This window comes from Polypterus senegalus, chromosome 3 (genome assembly GCF_016835505.1).
Source record: "Polypterus senegalus isolate Bchr_013 chromosome 3, ASM1683550v1, whole genome shotgun sequence".
NCBI lineage: Eukaryota > Metazoa > Chordata > Cladistia > Polypteriformes > Polypteridae > Polypterus > Polypterus senegalus.
Window position 1 is genome coordinate 73,094,388 of NC_053156.1, and position 7,170 is coordinate 73,101,557.

General features: G+C 33.6%; 1 long non-coding RNA gene across 2 annotated transcripts; it reads left to right on the forward strand.

Moving 5' to 3' along the window:
* Positions 1-2,775: 2,775 nt before the first annotated feature.
* On the forward strand, positions 2,776-6,407 carry LOC120525308. 2 transcript variants are annotated; one of them, XR_005632930.1, is made up of 6 exons: positions 2,776-2,811; positions 5,035-5,206; positions 5,625-5,676; positions 5,769-5,822; positions 6,210-6,270; positions 6,361-6,407. It is a non-coding gene; the product is annotated as an uncharacterized LOC120525308 (long non-coding RNA). The 2 variants fall into 2 exon arrangements; XR_005632929.1 differs by lacking the exon at positions 2,776-2,811 and having other exon boundaries at positions 4,394-5,206.
* Positions 6,408-7,170: the final 763 nt, after the last annotated feature.

Genomic DNA, 7,170 nt, shown 5'->3' on the forward strand with positions numbered 1-7,170 from the left:
CTGTGCCTTTTTTTTTTGACTGTCGTACTATTATATACTGTAATTATATATAGGCATGTAAAAACATACCTTTTTACCTAAAATGTCAATGTTTGTAGCACATGACAGTTCCTGTGTAGGAAAAAAAAAAATTAATTTACATATACATAAACCTAAATTATTTAAAAAGTGTTACAGCTGCAACAGATGAAGCGACTTAGTCCAAGACAAAAAAAATAAAGTTGGAAAGTATTAATCACTGAAAACAGTGCCTGTTTTGTGAAGAAAAAGTCAAAAACAAGGGATAAAATTATATCCTTGTTTTGAAGAAAGGCAGACTTGCAATACGCTGTAGTCGCCGTGGTGTGTTGGTTAGAACACAGGAACTAATACAACCATTTCAGGAACATCGCTTTAATGTTGAGATGCCAAAATTTCACATGAAGTAGAACAACTGTACAGGTAGGTGAGTAGGTGAATGTGTGGTTCTAACAGGCAAACAACAAAATAAGACATTTAGTACATATATAAATGTTATCTCACTATTCTACACACAAATATCCAATAGGTGGCACTATAGCTTCACACTTTCAACGTAAGGTGTTTGCAATTACAATTTCAATGTGGAAACGTAAAATATTAACCTAACTACTAATTCAGAACAGTTTTCTCTCTTTTAACACTTAACTTCTAAATACAGTATGTACATAAGCACTTATATTTGGTCAACAACACGCAAACTTAAACTTGGCTCCAGTAGTTCCGGCTTTCACGAGGTACATCTCACAAACACACATGCTCACTGCACACACCACGGTTTTCACGTGATCATGCTTCAGCACCTTAAAGGCACAGGAGCCTTTTTTACAATCCTCCTTATGTTATTTGATAAGTCAGGTTTATATTTTGAAGATACTCAGTAAAATTATTGACAACCATATGTATTTAAAAATTATTTTGGAAATAAGTTCATCATTGATGATGATGATTTAAAAATTTCTAGTGTCACAATCATCTTTAAGGATTTCCTGAACCAGGGATAGAACAATGCATAAATAATTGAGTCTATACAGAAAAACATTACTATGAAATATTCGATTACTGATGAATAATTAATTATATCTTGCACAACTACCAACATATCAAATCTATAAATATATCTTTCTACTATAAAGGCCACAAAATTATTTGAACAGAATGTAAGAGAAGCTATTACTACAATTCCAAAAGTCATAACAGCTTTTCTTTCAGATGATGCAGAAATGACCATTTTCTTGCTGCCAGCAGATTTTCCTTTTTTCATTATACAGCTGATAGCTTTTGCGTGTCTTCTTGCTGTAATAAATACTACTGTGTACAAACATATTATAATCGCCATAGGCAATAGAAGTGTTACAATGTTATGTGTTTGCCAGAAATAAATTCCCATTTGAAACAGGCATATACCAACACAAAATTCTGTATTAATTAAACCTCCAGTATAAAAGATCAATACATATGTGTAGAAAAATGCTAAGACCCACATGAAAATTATACATATACCTGCCAGAGAATTTGTAATTTTTCTGCTATAAACAAATGGATCGCATAAAGCAAAGCAGCGATCAGCTGATATACCTACTATATTTAAAACAGAAATAAAAGAGAGAAAATAGAAATATATCTGATAGCAAAGACAAAATGCATCCCCAAGATACCAGCAACTGCCTATTAACATTGTTGACCTAACTGGCGTAATAAGAAAACCACTTAGAAAATCTGTCACAGCAAGTGAAAGGACAAATAAATTAGTAGGAGTGTGAAGCTGCCTGAAATGAGCAACAGTGATGATCACAAACAAGTTTCCAAACACAGTAACTACAGTCAGTCCCTAAGGCAAAGTAAAGGAGAGCAGATGTTTTTATCCATGCATATCTATCTGATAATTAGCCAAGTGGCGTGGCAAGAGTGAAAACAAATCTTGAAGGAGCCTGACACCTAACTCCACCCCCAAATAGAGAAGACTCTATGAAATAATAATAACAAAAGATTTATTACTGTTTACAAGTTTCTATCTTTTTTATAGAATAAAGAGTGCAAAGCATCAGCACAAACAATTTAGAGAGCCTTCCCCGTAACATAGAATGAACCAGCAGTTTCAATCATGACATGCCACTTTGAATTTTCTGCCTTTCAAAGATCTACACACTTTTTCTGACTTTTGACTATGATTTCAGCATTTCTGCTTTGTTTTGACGAAATATATCAGCATTTCTGCTTTGTTTTGACGAAATATATTTGATCTCTCAGAGACATGGTGGTTGGCACTTCTGTCACACAGCTCCGGTCACCTTTTTGGCATCCATAATAAAACGTATATAGGAAAAATAACAAGTTATCTCAGCAAGTTGTAATGTATTATAATAAACAGGTATGATTTTAAAATATTAATGGTGTCAATTTCAAGTATCCAAAGTGCTTGGCTAGACTGTTGCACAGAGTAGATCCACTTACTTTTTTAGTTGCAGCTGATGTCTTTGAATTCCCAGCCATCAACAGGGTTTGTGAGTAACTGAGAGCGGATCAGCGAGCGGAAGCAGAGAGCGGATCAGCGAGTGGAAGCAGAGAGCGGATCAGCGAGCGGAAGCGAAGCATCCACTTGCAGAGCCACAGCACCATACGTCACCGCAGTTTCAGACCCGCAGTTGTAGACCCGCAGTTTTAGACCCGGAAGTGACGTTACCATTTCTAGGCAAGGCGAAAACAACGCCTCCATTTATCGAACACAAGTCTTAGTTTTTAGCACGAGCGCAGCATTTTGAGCACGAACAAAATATGACAGAAAACAGCACGGTATTATTGTTGTTGTTGTTATTATTATTATTATTATTACTACTGTTATTCTTAATATAATTATAAACCTGTACATTTTGCAAAACGTTTTTCAGAACAGTTTGAAAAGTTAACTTTACGTTTACATGTATGTAATCTTTGGCTGGCGAGCTAATTGTTAATGACTGCAACACTGGTTACGGTGGTTTGCCTCGTAAAACTGGAGAAATCGACACTTAATGTTGCATTGTCAGCAAAATACGATAAAAATGCATTTTGCTCAAAGTTCAGTCTATGTTCTTGATGAACGGAAAATTCCCAATACTTTAAGACGATATTTAACCTAAATTAAGATCTTTTAAGTTTCGTTTTGTTGTTTGTAATATATTTTATAAATTGTATTCATCCATCCATTCATTTCCTAACGAATGTTAACGTAGTGTTTATTTAACTTTTAATTATTTTCTTTTTGGGGGTGGGCGACTTTTAATGAAAATGAAACAAACATATTCCTATTCGGTTAAGAAGTGAACATTAAGTCTTCAAATGAGAAAGTAATCTAGGTATAAGCTTCAAAATTCTACACCACTTTATAATAAATTATGTTTTCTTATTTAGCCAGTGAAGTAGTGTCAAATGATGTTGCTTTTAAGAAAGCTGAGAAATTAAAATCCTTTGCCCAAATTGAATGTTCAGAATTTGGTGCATTAGTTAACAAGTCTAAATCTTCCTTCATTTTCTTACTACATTTGTGAAAGATCTTTTTCTTTCTCTTTGGTAAGCCACATTTAAGTATTATAAATTAGTTTTTAAATCTTGGATGTGTACCTACATTATTTATACTGGCTAATAACCTCTTCTTAATGTAAAAAAAGAAATCTTTTTAACTGTGATCTATCAAATTATAGACCAATTTTCTAATCTTTCTTGTATTTCTGAAATTTAGAGAAAGGTGTAGGTAAGTGGTTCTCTATATTTTTGCAAATAAAAGTAATCTCTTGTAACATTTTCACCCAGGTACTGCTTTAGTCAAAGTATTCAATGATTTGCACTCCACTGACGAAGGTTGCATTTTAGGCCCATAGTATTACATCTACAGTAAGTGCCACATTTGATACTATAGACCATGATATTCATCTGATCAACTACATGAACCATCTCAGTGTTCTAAAATAGAGGTTTACCTGTTAGAAAGTAGATTCCTTGAAATTTTCATTTGTTGAATTCTAAAAACAGAAGTGCTAGTCATTGGTTGAAAGCTGCTAAAATGTCAGTCTGAATGTAACATGTCTGTTGATGGCACCCCTATCACTCACAATGCACTAATTCTAAACTTGGATATATCTACAATGAAAATGATGATCTTTCATTTGATACACATACTAAACATGTATCTAGAGTAGTCTTCATTTTACTTAAGAAATATTGCAAAACTTAGATTATGTTAGCATTCCATGATGCTGAATAACTTATCCGTGCTTTTATTACTTCTACATGGATCACTATAAGGCTTTGTGGCTGATAACAGACTTAATTTAGTTCAAAATACAGCGCTGAAGAGCTTACAAGAGCCAGGAAATATGAACAGTATATATCACCCTGTTTTGCTTTCTTTACATTTTCTTTCTGCAAATTTTGTATTTTGTATTGAATTATTAGGTACTGGTGATCACATGTATCACTTTGCATAGTTAAGGATCTCAATATTTGAGTTACCTTTTAATTCCTTACAATCACTCTTACAGGAAGTGGAATATCTTGTTGTCTCTAGAATAAAAAAAGCTGTAGCTGGAAATAAAACAGTAGTTTGTAAAGCACACTGTTTTAGGAACAACCCTGCCAAAGTGGTTTGAGATTCTGACAGTCTGTCAGCCTTCAAATCTAGGATAAAAATATATTTGCTTAGTCAGTCCAATAAGTAAAATTTACAATGAATCTGCATTCCTATTTGTCCTTTGTCTTTTCTTTTTAAACTTGCTATGTTATTTTTAATTTGTGTAAAACAAAACAGACCATTTTTTATTTTGTTCAATTATAATCTGGTACTGACACCAAGATTTTTGTCTCCAGGTTTATGGCCTGGAAATAGTTAAAGCTGCTTTGTGACAATACTAATTGTAAAATGCACAAAATAATTCAAATTTGATTGCTTGATTAAAACAGTTATTTAGTATTGTGAGTGATTACTGTAGATACAGAATTTAAACTTGCTAAAGCTATCCTGCTTTTTTGTCATTTTTATAGAAACACATAACTATTCAATTGGGAGAGTCAGTACCACTGCTGACTCAATGCAACAGATGTTGCACCTTGTTCCATTGTCCTTTTTGTAGTGGTAATGTTTTTAAGCCCTCCAAACTGGAAAAATTAAAAAAGCATTTGAAGAGTCATTTCAAGAAGGCAGTTCTCCATGAAGGTAAATTCATTTGAGAGTTTATTTTTAATGTATGTCCAGTACTGGTACATACTGTATACTTTAACTCGGTATTCTACATTATAACAATTTATACTGTTACACATTTTAGGTTTTGCCATCCACAGATGTGGTTTAGACTGCAGACCATCACAGCATTATCACTGCCCCTACTGCCAGACTACAATATTTTATTTAATTCAAGTGTATATTATAAATATTTAAGTTATCCATCCATCCATCCATTTTCCAACCCGTATATGCAAAATGCCGTCACACTAATATTGATAACACATGCCTACTTTAAGAAGTTGTGCTTATATTCTGCTTACATCAAGATTTTCTTACTCTACCTAAATATCAGCACATATTGGATATTTACATTTGTATGTGTAAGACTTGTTTGTTTGTTTTGTTACAGTAACATGACAAAACGAATATCTTCAGGCACATGGATACTAATTAAAAACAAGGTTAGTTTATAGGAATGTCATTGAGAGGACTACAAGTAATGGACATTCTTTTGTAACTTGCAGTAGGTGATATGAATCCATTTCAATTTCAGAATCTTCCACAGCAGTTGGTTGGGTCAGTGGATTGTGGAGTATTCATGTTGATGGTGAGAAAATCAAAGAAACTTATTTTTTAGGTTGGGAATTCTTTAGAATCACTATAAATAAATTGCAATAAGTAGAGTGTGCACTGTACTGTATGCAAATAGATTAAATATTAATTTAAGATAATTCTTTTGTGTGCTCCACAGTATGCTCTGCACCTTGTCTTGGATGCCATTTGACTTCACAGCTGTAAGCTTTCACTTATGTCTCTGATTATTTGTTAATATCTGTTACTGGTTTTAATGTACTTTGTTTTTTCCATCTGCATGGCAGTGTGATTTACCCTTGATCAGGAGGTGGTGGTGCTTCATTCTGTTGGAGAATTTTGCTGTTGAAAGGTATCTCCTCTCTCTCTCTCTCTCTGGCTAACGTGTGAATATTTCTTACAGGACAAAGGCGTTCACTAAAGGGGCACTGGAGAGTGTGAATGAGACCCAGAGCAGTGAGGAGGTATATACTGTATGTAATATCTAATATTATTTAAATAGGCATGTAGAAATACATGTTTTGTTTAATTCTCTTTGTGGTCTTTATCTAAAGGAACCACTAATAAAAAGGGACCTCCACACTGCAGTAAAATGGTTGCCAACATAGACAGTTGTTCAGAGGTGCCGTGTCTGAGCCCCATTTTCTGGAGATGGAGGAGGAGGACCAAAGCCGAGCTCTCCAGGACATCATCGATGCAGTTGAAACTGAAGATTTAATTTTGGCAAAAGAACCCTTTATATTTATTTTTCAGTTTAGGGATGATATGGAACTTTTCACTCGGGAATGTCGGGATAAAATGAAACTTAAAGTAAACTGCATATTTAATGAATCAGTATAATTATTGTCTGTTGCTACATTGATTGTTACTTGTATTTTATTGTGCATTAATACTCTGTTGATTTCAGTTTATAATACTTTGATTTTTCTGTTTTCCTTTGATGGTGGGTAGTTTTTGAAAATAAACAATTTAACTGCAAGTCTTTTTTTGGGTCTATTGCTCATTTAAAGCCCACTTAGTGCTATCTAAAGGCTCCTTTAAAATATTTTTTAAAAATAGTTCATCACAGAACAAACACGAAAATTAGTAAAAATGTCTCCTTTTGGAGATAATGTAGTGTTTTTTTGAGGGTTTCCTTGGAGGACAGAACATTATTTTGGTACAGCAGTGAAAGATTTGAGGTCTTGGACATTATGAAGATGCTGATGTGCAATAATGTAATATTGTGGTTTTCTAAGTCACTAACACATTACTGAAGTACACTCAATGGTAGTTTTAGATAGCCTCACACTTCAGTCCTTCACAAATACAGTAGTTTACAAACCTCATATTTTAATTTCTCTTTGAGAAGCATGAAAGAATTG